This window comes from Bufo bufo, chromosome 11 (genome assembly GCF_905171765.1).
Source record: "Bufo bufo chromosome 11, aBufBuf1.1, whole genome shotgun sequence".
Taxonomy (NCBI): Eukaryota; Metazoa; Chordata; class Amphibia; order Anura; family Bufonidae; genus Bufo; species Bufo bufo.
Window position 1 is genome coordinate 72961154 of NC_053399.1, and position 21910 is coordinate 72983063.

The following is a 21910-nucleotide window of genomic DNA, read 5'->3' on the forward strand; positions in this document are numbered from 1 at the left end:
GATGAGATGCGTATTGCTGCAATTGACATAGACGATATGACCACGTTCTGTACAATCATGTTCCATGTAAAATCCCTACATAATCATGTCCTTTTTTCCCCTTTATCATTTGCCTTTCACGGTAGTTCTTTTTGTGTATACCCAAATAATCATGCTCGACAAAACTGCACTCTACTACTATGAGTATATGTATTTCTTCATGTATTTATACTTATATTTATATGTATCTACCAACCTCTGGACGCCTATCTACTTTGCTGCTCTAACTTTATCAAATTTTGCTTGTAAATTATTTATTGTCTTGTTATGTTATATTAGTATTTACTTGACTTCATACTCTGCCATCTATAAAAGACTCACTTTAAATATGTATTTAACCACTTAAGGACCACAGGTTTATACCCCCCTAGTGACCAGGCCCTTTTTTACAAATCGGCACTCCACAACTTTAGCGGTTTATTGCTCGGTCATGCAACTTACCACCCAAATTAATTTTACCTCCTTTTCTTCTCACTAATAGAGCTTTCATTTGGTGGTATTTCATTGCTGCTGACATTTTTACTTTTTTTGTTATTAATCGAAATTGACCGAAATTTTTGCAAAAAAATGACATTTTTCACTTTCGGTTGCGAAATTTTTCAAATCAAACTACATTTCTATATAATTTTTTCTCTAAATTTATTGTTCTACATGTCTTTGATAAAAAAATGCAATAAGTGTATATTTATTGGTTTGCGTAAAAGTTATAGCGTTTACAAACTATTGTACAAAAATGTGTTTTTCTGCATTTTGAAGCAGCTCTGACTTTCTGAGCACCTGTCATGTTTCTTGAGGTGCTAGAATGCCAGTATAGTATAAATACCCCCCAAGTGATCCCATTTTGGAAAGAAGACACCCCAAGGTATTCCATGAGGGGCATGGCGAGTTCCTAGAATTTTTTTTTTTTTGGCACAAGTTTGCGGAAAATGATGTTTGTTTTTTTTTTATTTCAAAGACTCATATTCCACTAACTTGTGACAAAAAATAAAAACTTCCATGAACTCACTATGCCCATCACGAAATACCTTGGGGTGTCTTCTTTCCAAAATGGGGTCACTTGTGGGGTAGTTATACTGCCCTGGCATTTTAGGGGCCCTAATGCATGAGAAGTAGTTTGAAATCAAAATGTGTAAAAAATGCCCTGTGAAATCCTAAAGGTGCTCTTTGGAATTTGGGCCCCTTTGCCCACCTAGGCTGCAAAAAAGTGTCACACATCTGGTATTGCCGTACTCAGAAGTAGGGCAATGTGTTTTGAGGTGTCTTTACATATACCCATGCTGGGTGAGAGAAATATCTCTCTAAAAGACAACTTTTCCCATTTTTTTTATACAAAGTTGGCATTTGACAGAGATATTTATCTCACCCAGCATGGGTATATGTAAAATGACACCCCAAAACACATTGCCCTACTTCTCCTGAGTACGGCGATACCACATGTGTGACACTTTTTTGTAGCCTAGGTGGGCAAAGGGGCCCAAATTCTAAAGAGCACCTTTAGGATTTCACAGGGCATTTTTTACACATTTTGATTTCAAACTACTTCTCACGCATTAGGGCCCCTAAAATGCCAGGGCAGTATAACTACCCCACAAGTGACCCCATTTTGGAAAGAAGACACCCCAAGGTATTCCGTGAGGGGCATGGCGAGTTCCTAGAATTTTTTATTTTTTGGCACAAGTTAGCGGAAAATGAGGGGGGTATTCCTCTGAGACTACCCAGGAAAAAGAGCAAACTTACCTAGTAATAAGGAGTGCTTGCGAAGTAAAGCTGCGATCGCTAATAAAGATCCAAAAAGCTCAAAAGTGATCTTTATAGTGGCGCAGCGATTTTACGGTGTTTTTGCAGTGATCATAAAAAAAATTATTCTGTCACTGCGGTGGGGCGGACAGAACGCAAGTGTGCGCACAAGATCAGGCCTGATCGGGCGAACACTGCGTTTTTTGTAGAGCCTAAGGTGACCCTAATGTACTTATATAGATCTGAATGCGATCAGTCTTGATCACTTACAGATACTATATAGTACTAGTGCTGATTAGCGACAGTGATGACGCTAATCAGCGACTAATCAGTGACTGCGGTGGGCTGGGCACTAACTACCTAGCAAGTAGCTAACTACCTGGCGGTGATGAGGGACCCTTACAGGGGGGTGATCAGTGACAGGGGGGTGGACAAGGGGGTGATCAGGGTGTTCAGGGAGTCTAATATGGGTGATCAGGTGCTAAATAAGGGGTTAATAAATGACAGGGTAATGTGTAATGTGTAGTGTGGTGATTTGATGCTACTTACAGAGCTGCCTGTGTCCTCTGGTGGTCGATCCAAGCAAAAGGGACCACCAAAGGAGCAGGTATATCAGACGCTATTTTCAAAATAGCGTCTGACATACCTCTTTGATTGGTCATTTCAAAAATCCACAGCCTGCCAGCCAATGATCGCGGCCGGCAGGCTGCAGATGAACTTGTGAACTGCGCGATCCTGTGAACGTGCGCTCCTGTGAGCGCGCGTTCACAGGAAATCTCGGCTCACGCGAGATGACACCGATCAGCGTTAGTGTGACCTGGCAGCGATGTCATTTCACTACTTTGTCATTTACATTTTCGGGTGAAATTCACCAATTTTTGGGTGTGATGTACCAGTGCTATACCAAGTAGACAGGTAAAAAAAAAAAAAAAAATTGTCTGTTACATTTTTGGGTGAAATTCACTAATTTTTGGGTGTAATATACCCCTCCTCTACCTAGTTGACAGCTTAATAAATTTCAATACATTTTCTTTAACATTTTCGGGTGACAATAAACAATTTTTTTCTGTCATAGACCCCTGCTCTACCAAGTAGACAGGTTAATACATTTCACAATTTTTTCTGTTATATTTTTGGGTTGACATTATACAATTTTAGACTTGAATAAACCCCTGCTCTGCATAGGTGACAGGGAATAAAATTTAATAAATTCTTCAGTAATTAATGCATGCCACATCCTTTCATTCAATGCTTAAACTTTAAAAAGTTGTCACACTTTTACGCTTTAATCATTTCTCCCATATTTCAACTCTATAATTTTTAATTTGAAAAAATTAATCCTCCCTTGTTTGTGGTCTCTCTTGCTCACGCTCCCTCTCCGGCCTGGAACCCTGATTCCCCGCCACCCGTGATCACCATGGTAAGCGCAGAAAGCAACATCGGAAGTTGATAGAGCAGATATCAAATTGGATCGTGAACATCACGGGGACGTGCGACAGGTGGGGCAGTAAGTATGCACACACCTACACGAACTGACTGACAGGGGTCAGCCCCTGCAACTTCTGGGTCTCCAAATTGGGCACATGGCCTGAGCTTTCCCTTTACCCCTTGGAGGTGCTGGCCTGCTCTGCAGCCAGTGTATTGTCTGATCGTGTGTTTAGTACGACTGTAGAGGGTTATCACAGGTTATCTTTCCCAATGTTTTGGGGTGTACCCTAATTTAAAAAATAAAATTTTAAAGCAAAAAGCAGTGTAGGCTACCTCCTCCTCCACCGCCACATCCACCGACACCGCCACATCCACTGCCTCCTCAACCTCCTACTCCATATGGACCTCTTCCTCCTAAATCAAGATTATTATTTTTTATTTTTACGTATTTTATGTTATTTAAAGTCATTTCCCTATCCACATTTGTTTGCAGAGCACTTGCCATGCTCTTAACCACATTTTGATGCCATTTGCAGCCCTCTAACCCTTTCCATTACATTTTTACAGCCATTTTAGTGCTCAAAAGTTCGGGCCCCCATTGACTTCTATGGGGTTCGGGGTCAAGTTCGGGTCCCGAACGCGAACTCTTTTCTGAAGTTCGGCCAAACCCGTCGAACCCGAAGATCCAGGTGTCCGCTCAACTCTACTTATAAACATAGAAAAAACATGTTTTCTATATGGTAATATTATAGCTTCGTGGTATAGTTGTCTACCATGTATGTAGAGATCCTCAGCTCAAGTCCCAGGAGAGGCTTACAGAAGGATTTTTTTTCTTATAATTTTTTTTATCTTTTATTAAAAACCATATTAAAAGGATATACTATAATAATATATAATCATATTATAATAATAATAATAATAAAAAAGCCTTACAATATTCAGAATAGTGTTTGGTTGTTGTTGTTTTTGTTGCTATAATCTATTACTGGATTATCCACAGACACAATATACCGTCAGGTCCATAAATATTGGGACATCAACACTATTCTAACATTTTTGTCTCTATATTGGCTGCTGACCGGCTCATGTGGCTTTATATCTGCTCCCCTATTCTCCCAAGATGGCTGGACTATCGTACATAACAAGCACTTCTACCTTTTGTGTCACCCCTATCCCCTCATAGATTGTAAGCTCTTGCGAGCAGGGCCCTCATTCCTCTTGTTGTAGTAACCAACTTGTCTGTTGCTATGTTATTTAGGACTGTTTGTACATGAACCCCTGAATTGTAAGGCGCTGCAGAATATGTTGGTGCTATATAAATAAAGATGATTATTATTATTATAAACTATCACAATGGATTTGAAATGAAACGAACAAGATGTGCTTTAACTGCAGACTGTCAGCTTTAATTTGAGGATATTTACATCCAAATCAGGTGAACGGTGTAGGAATTACAACAGTTTGCATATGTGCCTCCCACTTGATAAGGGACCAAAAGTAATGGGACATAATAATTATAAATCAAACTTTCACTTTTTAATACTTGGTTGCAAATCCTTTGCAGGCAATTACAGCCTGAAGTCTGGATCACATAGACATCACCAGACGCTGGGTTTCATCCCTGGTGAGGCTCTGCCAGGCCTCTACTGCAACTGTCTTCAGTTCCTGCTTGTTCTTGGGGCATTTTCCCTTAAGTTTTGTCTTCAGCAGTGAAATGCTCAATCGGATTCAGGTCCGGTGATTGACTTGGCATTGCATAACATTCCACTTCTTTCCCTTAAACTCTTTGGTTGCTTTTGCAGTATGCTTTGGGTCATTGTCCATCTGCACTGTGAAGCGCCGTCCAATGAGTTCTGAAGCATTTGGCTGAATATGAGCAGATAATATTGCCCGAAACACTTCAGAATTCATCCTGCTGCTTTTCTCAGCAATCACATCATCAATAAATACAAGAGAACCAGTTCCATTGGCAGCCATACATGCCCACGCCATGACACTACCACCACCATGCTTCACTGATGAGGTGGTATGCACAGGATCATGAGCAGTTCCTTTCCTTCTCCATACTCTCCTCTTCCCATCACTCTGGTACAAGTTGATCTTGGTCTCATCTGTCCATAGGATGTTGTTCCAGAACTGCGAGGGCTTTTTTAGATCTCATTTGGCAAACTCTAGTCTGGCCTTCCTGTTTTTGAGGCTCACCAATGGTTTACATCTTGTGGTGAACCCTCTGTATTCACTCTGGTGAAGTCTTCTCTTGATTGTTGACTTTGACACACATACACCTACCTCCTGGAGAGTGTTCTTGATCTGGCCAACTGTTGTGAAGGGTGTTTTCTTCACCAGGGAAAGAATTCTTCGGTCATCCACCACAGTTGTTTTCCGTGGTCTTCCGGGTCTTTTGGTGTTGCTGAGCTCACCGGTGCGTTCCTTCTTTTTAAGAATGTTCCAAACAGTTGTTTTGGCCACTCCTAATGTTTTTGCCATCTCTCTGATGGGTTTGTTTTGTTTTTTTTCAGCCTAATGATGGCTTCCTTCACTGATAGTGACAGCTCTTTGGATCTCATCTTGAGAGTTGACAGCAGCAGATTCCAAATGCAAATAGCAGACTGGAAATGAACTCTGGACCTTCTATCTGCTCATTGTAATTGGAATAATGAGGGAATAACACACATCTGGCCATGGAACAGCTGAGAAGACAATTGTCCCATTAATTTTGGTTCCTTAACAAGTGGGAGGCACATATGCAAACTGTTGTAATTCCTACACCGTTCACCTGATTTGGATGTAAATACCCTCAAATAAAAGCTGACAGTCTGCAGTTAAAGCACATCTTGTTTGTTTCATTTCAAATCCATTGTGGTGGTGTATAGAGCCAAAAATTTTACAATTGTGTTAATGTCCCAATATTTATGAACCTGACTGTATGATTATAAAGAAACCAGTAATATTTATTAGCTTTCTAAAAAACATTCTCAATATGATAAGGATATAGACTTTACTCATGGGATAAATGTGGAAGAAAATAAATATAGAAAATTGTGAATAAAGCAGTAATATGCAGATTAGCTTTCTGAGCAGATCTCAGTGTGGTGAAGCTATAGTACATAGTGTATATGATATGTACAGGTAAAACTCGAAAAATTAGAATATCGTGCAAAAGTCCATTTATTTCAGTAATGCAAATTAAAAGGAATTGCATTAACGCAACTTAAAATTAGAGTTTTGTGAAAAGGTTCAATATTCTAGACTCAAAGTGTCACACTCTAGTCAGCTAATTAATCCATACCCCCTGAGCAAAGGGTACCTCAAAATTGTGACTTTGGGGTTTCATAAGCTATAAGCCATAATCATCCAAATTAAAACAAATAAAGGCTTGAAATATCACGCTTTGCATGTACTGAGTCTATCTCATATATTAGTTTCACCTTTTACGTTGCATTACTGTGCTGATGACTTTTCAATCCTCAGCATGTCAATTATGTTTGTGGCTTTAGCTGACGATTTCACCCTTTTCCAAGTCAGGGTGAGATCTGTGGCAAAACTGCAGCAATTTAACACCAAAAACTGCTGCTATAAATTGCATTTTTTGGTGCAATCACTTGAACTTGTGTGCAGGGACCCTTAGGTGGTTAAGGGTGTGCTCACACACTACATTAGAAATCTGTAGTGAATCCACTTGTCTGTATTTTACCAAACATTTAAGCAATTTAAATACCATGGATAATATACAAAGCAGTTTCCTCAATGACAGAGATGTAGATTATAATTTCCACATCGACATTTAGGTGCAGAGGGTGAGGGGACATGGAGACACACCGTATATACACTGCAATAAGGGCACAGTATGATGGTAATATCCTGATACCAGTGGGAAGACCATGCTGCAGCTAGTGGGGTGGGGTGGGAAAATGCTGCTGCCAGTGGGAAAGGAGTGGGAAAAGGGACAATGCTGCTGTCAGTAGGAAATCGTGGAAGAGGGTACAATGCTGCAGCTTGAGGGGGAGGGGTGGGAAGAGGAAGAATGCTGCTACCGAGGCAGAAGGGTGTGAAGGGAGTTGTTTTGTGCTGCACTGTGGTACGTGGTCCAAGTGGGGAAGTACTTTCTTTCCTTCACAGTGTGATTAGGTGTTTCTTTGTTTCACTTTTCTTTTCCTTCTTGTGTTAATCGTGTGGTTTTACGGAAGCAGCAGAGCTTCTTCTGTTACCCGCTTTGCATAGCTCCCATTCACTACAATGGGAGTGACAGAACCAGGGGCGCCTCAGCTTGTTAGGCTGTTTCCGTGACCTTGTCACCGGGGGCCTTCGCTTAGTTTGATCTCGATATCGAACAGTGAGATGGAACAACCCCTTTAAAGGGAGTAGAGAGGGTTGAGACTGAACAAAACAAAATTTGCCAAAGTGTGCATCACATGATACTGCTTTTCTGTGATATGGGGGCTGTACTGTATGAGGAGCGGTGGTGTTTGGGTGCCAGGGCTGCTTTTTAAAGGGAACTCCTGGTGTTTTATATTGCTGACCTATCCTCAGTATAGGCCAATAGTATCAGTATGGCGGGGTCTGACTCCTGGTGCCCCCACCGATCTGCTGTTTGAGGAGAAGGCGACGCCCCATTGAGCGCTGTAGCCTTGTCGCAGCTTACTGAGCACAGCGCCTTCGATTGTATACTGGCTGTGCTTGGTATTACATTTCAGCCCTATTCACTTGAACAGGACTGAGCTGAGCCCAGGCCATGTGACCAATGAATGTGACATCACTAAATTAGGAAGTGGCTGCAGGGTTCACCAGAGCGCCATGGTCTCTTCACAGCTGATCGGCGGGGTGCTGAGAGAAGGACCCCACTGGTCTGATACTGATGAGCTATTCCGGAGAGGACATCAATGTCAAGATCTCAGACAACCCCTTTACTCCCAGTCCGGCCCTGCAGCAACCATATCACAGTATATATCTCCTGTGTGACCTAATTTTCTATTAAAGGGGTATTCTCATCACAGACAATGGGGGCATATCGCCAGGATATGCCCCCAATGTCTAAAAGGTGCGGGTCCTACCTCTGGGACCCACACCTACAACGAGAAAGGAGCGGGAAGAGCTGAGGCTGGAGGACCCCGGATTTTCCGCGCGCACGGCCTCGGCTCCCATTCAATTCTATGGCCAGTGCTCAACTATTTTCGGCGGCCCCATAGAAATGAATGGATGCACATGCGCAGTGTGCCCTCCATTCATTTCCCCGCTCTGTTCTCACTGTAGGTACGGGTCCCAGAGGTGAGACCCGCACCTATCAGACAATGGGGGCATATCCTAGCGATATACCCCCATTGTCTGTGATGGGACTACCCCTTTAAGTCTATTCCTAATAAGAGACAAGAGGAGGAATACTTACCACCTCTGGAAGCTTCATCACCCATTCCTGAGCCTCGTAAGATGATAAAATCCCCTGAAACATAAAAAAAACCTTTATTACATTTAGGAGAAACCCCTTAAGCAGCAGCAGATTTTCCTCCCCACATTCTGATGTAAGGTTTTTATCTTCACATTCATGTGGCTGATGAGGTTTAGGCTACTTTCACACTAGCGTTTTTTCTGGATCCAGCAGGGTTCAACAGGAACGCTTCCGTTACTGATAATACAACAATCTGTATCTAGTATGAACCGATCCGGTTGTATTATCTTTAACATAGCCAAGACGGATCCGTCATTAACTCCATTGAAAGTCAATAGGAGACGGATCCATTTCTATTGTGTCAGAGAAAACGGATCCTTCCCCATTGACTTGCATTGTGAGGTTTGCTCTCCGGTATGCGAACGTAACCAAACGGAACAGAATGCATTTTGGAGCATGAATAGGGACAAAACTGAAGCTTTTTTTTTTTCCTGTATTAAAAACCTATCACGGATCTCAATACCGGAATATAGAAACACTAGTGTGAAAGTAGCCTTAGTGTTAAAGAGGTGTCTCAGTTCTGCAAATGGCATTTATCATGTAGAGAAAGTTAATACAAGGCACTTCCTAATGTATTGTGATTTTCCATATTGCCTCCTTTGCTGGCTGGAGTCATTTTCCATCACATTATACACTGCTTGTTTCCATGATTACGACCACCCTGCAATCCATCAGTGGGGGTCGTGCTTGCACAATATAGCAAAAAGCACTGGCCTATAGGCACTCCCATGGTCCCGGCCACCAGAGAGGCTGATGCTTTTTCCTATATTATGCAAGCACGACCACCAATGATGGATTGCAGGGTGGTCGTAATCATGGAAACAAGCAGTGTATAATGTGATGGTAAAATGAATCCAGCCAGCAAGGGAGGCAATATGGACAATCACAATACATTAGTAGTTGCCTTGTATTAATTTTCTCTACATGATAAAAGCCATTTGCTGAAGTGATAAAACCCCTTTAATCGAAAAAGCAGAGGAGAGCCGGGTGTGTAGGATCGGGGTATCAGGGATTGACAGGGAGAAGGGCAGCCTCCCACCTGGTGCTGTTGTGCTGACTGCCGGTGATCAACCAGGGAAGAAGAAAAATAAAGGACTTTATCGGCGGCGCAGCAACGAAGAGTCAGGGAGACCTTGAGTAAAGAAGAACTCGACTCTTCATGATCAACAATGTGTTTCAGGGTTGGAGTGACCCCTTCCTCAGGTAAGTACATCAACAGCAGTGGTGCACCTCCAATAGCGGCAGACCAGGCAGCTGCTATGGGGCCCCTGTGGGAAGGGGGCCCGCAGTGGAGGATAGGCCAAGCCCACTAATTACACTTATACAGGTAGCGGCTAATCTCCATGCAGGAAACGGACCTTCAGACATCACTGGGTCACATGACATTCTCTTGTCACCTGACTTTGGAATAGAAGGGTCGGAAGCCAGAGCGACACAACCCACTTATATAGCTACCTGTGAAAGTAAACTATAGGATGTGGAGAGGGACCTTTGGTGATGTCATCATCACCATGTGACCAGTTCAGGAAGCCAAGGCATAGCAGTGCAGGGAAGTCTGAAGGACCTTTGGTGATGTCATCATCATCATCAGTGATGAGCGGCAGGGGCAATAATTGAATTCGTAATATTTCACAAATATTTGGCCGAATATTCGTCATATATTCGCACATTTGTGATCTCCAGTCATTATTTTCTAAATTGCGAAAACCGGCAATTGGAAAATTTGCGATAAAAATTTGCAATTCCTGTCCCCTTCGCAGAAAAGCACACCCAAAGCATGATGTTACTCCCCCCCCATGCTTCACAGTAGGGATGGTGTTCTTGGGATGCAACTCATCCTTCTTTTTCCTCCAAGACGAGTGAAGTTTACACCAAAAAGTTCTACTTTGGTCTCATCTGACCACATGACTTTCTCCCATGCCTCCTTTGGATCATCCAGATGGTCATTGTCAAACTTCAAGCGGGCCTGGACATGTGATGATTTGACCAGGGGAACCTTCCGTGCAATGCATGATGACAGGCTGTACAATTACAGTATATAACCACAGCTTGTGTGTGGACGGTATGTGGTCAGGTATATGGCGGTATAGTTACAGTATATAACCACAGCTTGTCCTATGTGTGGACGGTATGTGGTCAGGTATATGGCTGTATAGTTACAGTATATAACCACAGCTTTTCCTATGTGTGGACGGTATGTGGTCAGGTATATGGCGGTATAGTTACAGTATATAACCGCAGCTTGTCCTGTGTGTGGACTGTATGTGGTCAGGTATATGACTGGCTGTATAGTTACAGTATATAATCACAGCTTGTCCTGTGTGTGGATAGTATGTGGTCAGGTATATGACCGGCTGTAGAGTTACAGTATACAACCGCAGCTTGTCCTGTATGCGAACAGTATGTGGTCAGGTATATGGCGGTATAGTTACAGTATATAACCACAGCTTGTCCTATGTGTGGACGGTATGTGGTCAGGTATATGGCGGTATAGTTACAGTATATCACCGCAGCTTGTCTTGTGTGTGGACGGTATGTGGTCAGGTATATGACGGGCTGTATAGTTACAGTATATAACTGCAGCTTGTCCTGTGTGTGGACGGTATGTGATCAGGTATATGACTGTATAGTTACAGTATATAACTGCAGCTTGTCCTGTGTGTGGACTGTATGTGTTCAGGTATATGACTGGCTGTATAGTTACAGTATATAACGGCAGCTTGTCCTGTGTGTGGACGGTATGTGGTCAGGTATATGGCTGTATAGTTACAGTATATAACCGCAGCTTGTCCTATGTGTGGACGGTATGTGGTCAGGTATATGACCGGCTGTACAGTAACAGTATATAACTGCAGCTTGTCCTGTGTGTGGACAGTATGTGGTCAGGTATATGGCTGTATAGTTACAGTATATAACCGCAGCTTGTCCTGTGTGTGGACGGTATCTGATCAGATATATGACTGGCTGTATAGATACAGTATATAACCGCAGCTTGTCCTGTGTGTGGATGGTATGTGGTCAGGTATATGACTGGCTGTATAGTTACAGTATATAACTGCAGCCTGTCCTGTGTGTGGACGGTATGTGGTCAGGTATATGACTGGCTGTATAGTTACAGTATATAACCGCAGCTTGTACTGTGTGTGGACTGTATGTGTTCAGGTATATGACTGGCTGTATAGTTACAGTATATAACCGCAGCTTGTCCTGTGTGTGGACGGTATGTGGTCAGGTATATGACTGGCTGTATAGTTACAGTATATAACTGCAGCTTGTTCTGTGTCACACCCCGGATTTTCTTTATTCAGTAGTAACTCCCTGAACCTGACCTAGAACTGGACCTTCTTGGAAGTCTGTGACCCTCTCATATCACGGAGCAGTGTGAGACCCCCCACCATAACACAGGGGACCCTGTATACACAGTATATAAGAGATGAATGTCTTACCTGAAAGCCGTACACAGCGTGTAGAAATACAAGATCTCCGGAGAAGAGGAAAGGCTGAGTGCCCGAGTGCAGAGGAAGTAGAAACCGCCCCAAGTTATTTTCACTTTCAGTTCTGCTGATATTAACCCTATAAGGTGTGAATGATATTTAGTCTCCTTACAGATTATTGAATGTAAAGAGTCAGTGTCTCAAGGAATATATTAAGAATATTTCTGTATAAAGTACAATAAATACATGAGCACAATACGGTGCAGGAACAGTCTAAAACAAGTATAAAACACAATTTGTAGTCCAGTCCAGAAATGTGTATGTTTTGCTGCGGGCCCAGCAGCTGCTATATATCTTTATATATATGGGTCCATAAAAATCATAAAAAAACAGGAGTATCCCCCATACAGTAACATAATACAATAGCAGCGCTCTGATCGCTCCGCAGTGTCGGATAAATAACCTTCCTGAATATATGCAGCAGGTACGGCTATACCTTACCGCGCTTTATGTCCTGTGCGCTGCTGTCCACCTGCAGATCGGAGCGCTTGTGTTTAAATACAACTTCTCAGCTGCAGAAGGGGCCGTGTACATGCGCCATGGCGCTCTTCCGTCTGCGGCAGCCTGAGATCATTCAGGAGGACCCAGGCTGCTGCACACAGTATCTGACACCCCCTATCCCTGCTGGAAAACGGGTTGAACAAAAGGGAGGGAGGGTAGAAACCTGCGATGAAAACATAGACCAACCCCATTTTAAAATACAAGTCAGACCACTATGAAGGACCGGGTACAGTTCTGGTTTCCCTTGAACAAGCAGACATAGCGAAGCTGGAGAGGGCTCTAAGAAGGCAACCAAAGTAATGACTGGAATGAGGGAACTACAGCACCCTGAAAGAATATCAAAAGTACGACTATGCACTCTAAAATATACGACTGAGGGGGGGGGGGGACTATTATAAAATCAGGGGTCATTACAGAGATCTCTCCCATCAATATACCCCCAGGCTGAGACCATGACAAGAGAACATTCCCTGCTTTGAAAGAAAAAAGGTTTGCACATCAACATGGAAAAGGAGTCTTTACGACAAGGGCATAGAGATTACGGAAATCTCTGCCCGAGGAGGTGTTGAAGGTGAGTTCACCAAAGTCAAGAAGGGGCCTGGATGTATACCTGAAGAATAACAATAGTACAGGCTGTAGTTACTAAAGAGAGGTCGTCGATCCAGAGGACTGTAACCCCTCACAATATAGCTGCGACTTCCGACAACGGTAACCAACTGACATCCCTTAATCCATACCCCCATATATGGCCCAGAAACGACCCACCTGGGAGATTACCACCAACTTCCTGAAAAATTACCGGGATCAACATATGTAAGACCACATGAGCTCAAAAGCTACGGAATAGGCCAGGGGAGCTATCCAGCGCTAGTCCCCAGCATAAACCTCTAAAACAACTATACCAACCACCTCTGTAAGAAGTTATGACCACCTGAATAACCGGATACCGTTCCAAAAGAGTTCCACCTCTCGCCTGAACACCAAACCGCAGAACAGCACGAACCTAAAAGAAAAAACAATCAGCCCGAGCAACCATACACATAAAGGACCATATAACTACCCACAGAATACCTATATTCCATACAAACGTCATTATTATTCTCATTTACCTTATGCATTTTCATTTATTTGACAGTTTAATTAACATTTCATTTTTTTTATATTTTTTTTTATATATATATATATATATATATATATATATATATATATATTCAAATATTAATTTTAACATATCAAGGTAACTGTAAGACCAACGGGGGAAAAAGAATTGAAACCCCAACATAGGTAAGTCACAACCCAATACCCAACTAACTGCCGGATCAAAACTGGACCAAGGGAAAGTACCCCCCCCCCCCATAAATTCACTGGATCACATGTAAAGACGGCCCCAATCCCAAGCGAACTATTACTCCCTACAAAACCAGGAATACCCCAACGCAGCGTGGCCTAGGATGAAGAGACAAACACCTCGGGTAAAATATAAATCAGCCAGAACAGAAGGCTGAAGAAGATAAAACGTGCTGCCCAAAGTAAATACCCCCAAACTATGGAAGTATAGCCTACCGTACACAGGAACGAAGCATGCAAAATGTATTTGGAGGGACAGCATGCCGGCCAAAAGGCCCAACAAGAGGACCAATCAGTGTGACTGACCCGCTACAAAACCTAGCCCAGAAAGGAATTGAAAGACCATAAAGTGAAAAACCGTAATCGTATCTTACGAAGGCTCTCACCCAAGCGCCGTATACGAACGGCGGAACTGGTCATCGGCTTCCGACATAACTTCCCACTATACCAAAGACTCTTGTACCGCATACACAGTGGACGACCACTTTGGTTCGTCCCTACAGAAAACCACGAACAGTAACTCCTGAACCTGGACATGAGACAATTGAAATACAAACAAGAAAAAGGTATGTGAAGGGGATACAAACTCACAGCTTCTGCAACATAGCCCAGAGCTACAGGAAATATAAATATTAAAATGTTATCTCTAGTTAGAAAAAACTCCAGACAGGATTCAAACTCCCAACCTTGTAAACTAGACAAATATAATAACCCTAAACACTTAGTGTAGTGAACAAAACCCTGCCATATATTCTAGTCTAGAAAACCCAAGTAGAACAAAAATATACTTATTAAAATTATTAAGTAATTCATTTTTTATTTATTTATTTAATACACACGGCCTAGTGCCCAAGGTAGGAACACAGCCGAAATACTACTTCACACAGGGAAGGACCCAAATATACCGCTCCTCCATCTCACCTACGGTTATATTATATTCATCACATTTATATATGAATCTAATTACAATTTATTTTTTTTATTTTTTTTTTTTTTTTTTTTATTATATACCTGTCTCCTGAGCAAGAACCCAGGGAATACTCACAGAGGGACACTACACCAATGGGTAACGTTGTACCATACTATGAAGCTACCTATCCGCAATGGAACCAACCTTACTAAATGGGGAAACAGCACAAACCATGGCGACACTGTATATCGCAACATAAAACCCCCAACGTACCATATATATATATAATGAGAATAAAGCATGAAGCCTACATATTTTATATATATATATATATATATATATATATATATATATATATATATAATTATTATTATATTATTATTTATTTCTTTTTTATTTATTTTTTATTTATTTAATTTTTTATTTATTTTTATTTTTTTTTATTTTTTATTATTAGTACCAAAGTTCCTGCAGGGACATAACTTACACCCTGCCCTTTAGAACCTTAGAAGCAATGACCTAATCTATATATATTTTCTAATTACTTATTTTCCTCCTTTTTTTTTATTTTTTATTTTTTTTATTTTTTATTTTTTTATTATTAGTACCAAAGTTCCTGCAGGGACATAACTCACACCCTGCCCTTTAGAACCTTAGAAGCAATGACCTAATCTATATATATTTTCTGATTACTTATTTTCTCCTTTTTTTTTTTTTTTTTTTTTATACTTATTGCTATAAAGCCGCAACAAAAAGGGGTTATAGGAAATTACATTACCGCTGATCCATATGAACGAACACGGGGGGGGGGAGTGCCCCAATAATGACTCCATCTCCATACAAGAACCTCCCGCTCCCCCAAGCCCCAGACATTGGTACTCACCAAGCGTAGTGTAGTCAGGGATCCCAACCAAAGGGTCCCTACCGCGACCAGGCTGAAGCCTGGATAGATGACAGGCACCTGACTCTTACGGATTTGATTGCAACATCAGACCAGACTCCTCAGACGCACCCGACAATCCATCCGAAGATGACGGTGAGCGCCGCCTGGAGGAACTGGAGCGCCTACTCCTACCGGTAACCCTGAACGGCGACGGTACTGGCGCATGCGGGACCCACTTCGGCCTTGTCTCCCGGCCACCTGCGAGAAGGAGGAAAATACAAAGAACCCCTGCTCCTAAATGCTAGAAGGGGAGGGAGGGGCTCTAACAGGCCTAAACCGAGACCCATATTGCCTCATGGTTCAGGAGGGCACGAAATAATAAACGGGGGCCCAGTACAAGCAAATTATATACACTGTACAGTAGGGGGCAGCAGAGACTGGGGGGGGGGGCGTTAAAGGGTGCTCCTGTGTTGGAGTGAAGAACTTTCCTATGCACCCTCCACATTGATCATACTTGCCAGCCAAACAAGCACTGCGCAGGGCTACAAGAGAAAGGGACAGGGCCGCAGCGCTGCGAGTCCCCACGGCCGTCCAAGAGGGGAACACAGGTAAAATTAGGGCTGTTTGGAGATGGGTGAATGGGAGGGTTGCTGTGCGGACCGCCGGCCCCTCCCCTAATTACTGAGGCTGCACGCATGGTGCGGCAGCTCCTGGCCAGAGTTGTGAATAGGAGGGGGGGAGGGGGGGGGGGATCGGGGGGATCCGCCGGCCGTATTGTTAAAGTGCTGGGGCTGCTTGCATAATGCTGCAGCTCCCGGCCAGTCCTGTGAATAGGAGCGGGGGGAGGGGGGATCCGACGGCCGCATTGTTATAGTGCTGGGGCTGCTTGCATAACGCGGCAGCTCCCGGCCAGTTCTGTGAATAGGAGCAGGGGGGAGAAGGGTGCCAGGGAAAGCCGGCAATGAGCCAGCCAACCCTCACCCTTCACATGCAAACTCGCCAGGAGGACCAGAGGCCGCATCTCCCGCGGAAACTTGGTATGGACAGAGCAAAAGGGGGGAGCACCTCCCAATTTTGCTTCCACATGCAAGAGGAAGTGCCGGAACAGGGGAGGGGGTATATATAACCTACAGGATTCTTGCACCGCCCCCATCCTGACTAAGGAGGATCCTCCAAAGAATTAACCCTTAACAGCCCCTTGATCTACCACCTTATTTAACTATTAACATGCGGGGCCAGAAAACTGAATGCCCTGAGGGGAAAAGGGGCGATGGGGTGACCATCAGTCCCTAAGCACTCTCCCTATACAGTCGGGCGCTTTCAACACAATGCAGCTTTTGTGGCAGAAATTTCACCTCCAGTCATCTGAATGGGACCTGCAGAAATCCACGTGTCCGCTGCCAAAACCGTCACATTCAGGAGAAAGACACCGCTTCTCGGTCACCAAGATTTCCGGCAACAAAATCTTCCACAAGTGAAGGCAAGGGCAAAACTACCATGATAGGGGGGTTGGCAGAGGCGGCGGCTGGGCCTTTAGGCCCCTTTCAGACCAGCGGGTGTCTCTCAGCACTATAGTATTACACTGATTTCTGATGCTATATAGCGCAGTTCTGGAATGTATTGTACTGCAGTGACAGCATTATGGCAGTGTTATCCAAGACAGTCCAGAACTGTAAGGGTTACATAGCATCAGAAATCAGTATAATGCTGGGAGTCCACAGCGAGACACCTGCTCCTCTGAAGGGGCCTTAGTCTCCCACATCCCCCTGCCAGATTTATATATAGATGAGTTATACATCTGTTTCCAGCCATTAGCAAAAGCTGAAGGATCTGTGATGTCATCATCATGTGATCAGTGCAAGGGGCGGAGCTTAGCAGTGGAGAGGAGAACAGGTGGCGAAGGACTTGTGATGTCAGGTTACATGAGGGGACCCAGCTGTGTGTGGAGAAGAAGCAGGGATTCAGTGTAAGGCCTCTTTCACACGACCGTATGGCTTTTTCAGTGTTTTGCAGTCCGTTTTAAACTGATCCGTTGTTCCGTTTTTTGTTTCCGTTGTGTTTCCGTTTCCGTTCCGTTTTTCCGTTCCATTTTTCCATATGGCATATACAGTATACAGTAATTTCATAGAAAAAATTGGGCTGGGCATAACATTTTCAATAGATGGTTCCGCAAAAAACGGAACGGATACGGAAGACATACGGATGCATTTCCGTATGTGCTCCGTTTTTTGCGGACCCATTTACTTGAATGGAGCCACGGAACGTGATTTGCGGGCAATAATAGGACATGTTCTATCTTTTAACGGAACGGAAAAACGGAAACGGAATGCATACGGAGTACATTCCGTTTTTTTTGCGGAACCATTGAAATCAATGGTTCTGTATACGGAACACAAAAAACGGCCCGTAAACGGGGGGGAAAAAAACGGTCGTGTGAAAGAGGCCTAAGAGCCAGGGAAATGCTGGGAGTTGTAGTTTTCTTTCTTTTACCTCCTCCTGTAGTGTCCTCGGATATTACATAATAACAGCCTGGACATGCTGGGAGTTGTGGTTGTCTCCTCCCTGTAATGTCCTCTGATATCACATAATAACAGCCTGGACATGCTGGGAGTTGTGGTTGTCTCCTCCTGTCTCCTCCCTGTAATGTCCTCTGATATTACATAATAACAGCCTGGACATTCTGGGAGTTGTGGTTGTCTCCTCCTGTCTCCTCCCTGTAATGTCCTCTGATATCACATAACAACAGCCTGGACATGCTGGGAGTTGTAGTCCTTACCACTTATACCTTCTCCATGTAATGTGTAATAACACCCTCCTGGAGGCAGCGAGGAAAGGTGTTCAGTATCTGGTGAGTAAAGCCACGATGTCCCTTCTAGTGTAATATGGCTGACGCAGTCCTGTAGACTATGGTTTCCTTTCTGTGTTGTGTCGTCACCCTCTGTCCCGGGTGACAGTGGCAGCTCCAATACACACAGTAATGACTACTGAGTGTGTGTGGGGTCCAACCAGTTACACCCCCGGATGGCCCCCAGACTGTTCCCACATCCATCTGTCACTGCTTCTGATGTCTATTAGGTCTTTGCTGCCATCTCCTACCGTATCTACGCACAGGAAACGCCTGCTCAGCCAATCACTGGCCGTCGTGATGACCCCGGCACTGAGCGCGAGAACTGCCCCCACTTCACAGTTTACCTGCCCGCCATCTCTATTGTAGTGAAGGTGTATTTAAAGAGGACCTTTCATGGGTCCAGACTTTATAAACCAGTGGCGTTGCTATGGCTGGTGTCACCCCCGCCCCGAAGCAATAATTTTTTTGCCATATAACCAAATATATGTTGAAAGAAATCAAAGTTAATGCTTTTAAAAAAAAATAATGTTTATTTTAAATTCAACCTTTACTGAACAAATAACATTTTTACAACACTAAATTTAACAGGAAAAAATTATTAATAATTAAATAACACAAAATGCAACAGGAACAAATAATAAATAAATAATTAAATAACAGAAAATTGAACAGGAACAAATACAAGTGCACTTAAAGAACATCTCAATCAATTCAGAACTTTGTTTTCCTGGCCTTCAAAGCTGCAAAACTTCTAATTACTTCATCGAAATCAATGGTTTGATGCACTAATTCGCTTTCAACTGACAACAGTGCAAGATCGGAAAGCCTAGACTCTCCCATTGTAGATCGCAGATAATTTTTGATAAGTTTAAGCTTTCAAAAGCTCCTCTCGCACGAAGCCACAGATACGCAGATTGTGAGAAATAACTTCAGACATAGTGAAAGGTGTGGGAGAGATTCAATAAAATCCCATTCAGCTATGAAGGTCAAAACTTGTAAAGCTGCCGCCCCAATCTGTAACTTCTTCTAGGTCCAACTTTGCTGCTGTTAGGTGTCTTCTCAACCTTGGTATCGCCAGTAACAGCTCACTCTCAGATACATCATCATAGAAATTGGTCAGTTTTAGAATGGACACCTTTAATTCTCCTTCAGTGGCAGATATGAGACTCTTTGCTTGAACAGCCTCAAACATGCCTGCTACTTCCATGATGGCTCTTAATCTGGTCTGGAGTTCCAAATGAAAGCGATCAATGCACTCAAGAATCGTCCTGTAACGGTCGCGTACACACACACACACAGGGGGGAGGGAAGTGACCACTGCGCTCCACCCTTACCCCTGGCCCTGCCTACTTGCCTCGCGAGTCCTAATGACAGGGGACAACTGGACGGCAATCCCTAACTTGGAATAAGTGCAGGGATGACAGACAGACAAACAACAGGACGTGAACGGACCGAGTCAATACCAGGAAAGCTACAAAGTACAAATGGAGCAAGCAGAGAATTGTCATGAAAAGCCGGGGTCATAAATACCAGGAGAGCAGCAAAGTACACAAGGAGCAGGCAGAGGATCGTCAGGAATTCAGCAGGAGGTAAATACGCCAGGAAAGACCAAATCACAGGTGGAACCTAAATTAACAGGCAACCCGTGGCCAGCAGGCTGCCTGTATTTATAGTGGGGAGTGAGGATCATGTGACGTGGCCAGCGTCACATGACCGACAGACCAACCAGTCGAGCACCGAGTGATCAGCTCAGCGCTCAAGGCAGACTTAGGAGCAGGGAGCCACCCAGCTAGTAAAGCCGCCCTGGGAATGAGGTCAAACACAGATCCTCATTCCAAAAGCTAAGCAACAGTTCTGCGGGTAATGGGGGACCGAGTGCACCTTCGGAACCCCGTTACAGTACCCCCCCTTTTACGAGGGGCCACCAGACCCAAGACTTCAGGCAATGGCTTTTCAGGGTGTTCTAAATGAAATTTTCGAACAAGTCTAGGAGCATGAACTTCCCTGGCAGGTACCCAAGATCTCTCTTCAGGTCCATACCCCTTCCAGTGAATCAGGTACTGCAAGGAATTACGCACCTTCCTGACATCCACTATTTTAGACACCACATACTCGACAGCATCATTAACAAGAACCGGCGGAGGCGAGGCTTTCGATGGTACTACCGGTTCAAAATATTTTTTAAGTAGAGATTTATGGAACACATCATGAATGTGGAATGACTCGGGCAGCTCCAACCTAAATGATACCGGGTTAATCACCACCGTGATCTTATATGGTCCAATAAAACGAGGAGCAAACTTTTTAGAATCTACCTTAAGAGAGAGATTCTTGGAGGACAACCATACCTTATCCCCAACCTGAAAATTTACCCCCCTTGAACGTCTCCTATTGGCCTTGAGTTTCTGAGAACTTTGAGCCTTTTCTAAGTTCGATTGAACCCGGGCCCAAACTGTGCACAGTTCAGAGGAGAACCTATCCGCCTCAGGGTTAGAGGAGGAGACAGATGACCCAGAATGAAAACGGGGATGGAAACCATGGTTACAAAAGAAAGGTGAAACCCCAGCAGAAGAATTGACACGGTTATTCAAAGCAAATTTAGCCAATGGAAGAAATTTCACCCATAATTGCTGGTCATCAGCAACATACAACCTCAAGAATTGTTCCACAGACTGATTAAGGCGTTCAGTCTGTCCATTACTCTCAGGGTGGTAGGCAGAGGAAAAAGACAATGAAATTTTACATTTTTGACAGAAGGCCCTCCAGAATTTGGACACAAACTGCACACCCCTGTCAGAAACAATATTTTCCGGGATACCATGCAATCGAACAATTTCTTTCACAAAAATAGACGCCAGGGTTTTGGCATTCGGGAGTTTAGACAGGGGAATGAAATGGACCATCTTGCTAAACCTATCGACCACTACCCAAACTACAGTCTTACCCTCCGCCGGCGGTAGGTCAGTTATAAAGTCCATCGAGATATGGGACCAGGGTCTACTGGGAATGGGTAGGGGTCCTAGGTTACCAGCAGGGCGAGTCCTAGGTGTCTTGGACCTGGCACAAACCTCACAGGCTGACACGTAGGACTTGACATCCCTAGTTAGTGGGCCACCAATAAGATCTAGAAACCAGATCCTTAGTGCCCTCAACACCCGGATGTCCACAAAAGGCAGAATCTGACACTCACCCAACAGCGGGAGACGAAATTGTAGGGGAACAAACAACTTATCTGTTGGGGTGGATACCGGTGCCAGATGTTGTTCAGACCTAATGCGAG

General features: G+C 43.7%; 2 protein-coding genes across 2 annotated transcripts in view; one reads left to right on the forward strand and one right to left on the reverse strand.

Annotated features, from left to right (window-relative positions):
- LOC120981623 (NACHT, LRR and PYD domains-containing protein 12-like) overlaps window positions 1-12412 on the reverse strand; it is an 840242-nt gene extending 827830 nt beyond the window's left edge. Inside the window, exon 1 of the mRNA XM_040411192.1 lies at window positions 12094-12412. The gene's annotated coding sequence lies outside the window, so the exon portion shown is untranslated. The remainder of the gene's footprint in view (window positions 1-12093) is intronic.
- Window positions 1-21910, forward strand: part of LOC120981622 (NACHT, LRR and PYD domains-containing protein 3-like) — a 3400916-nt gene that overhangs the window by 1302929 nt on the left and 2076077 nt on the right. The window lies entirely within an intron of this gene.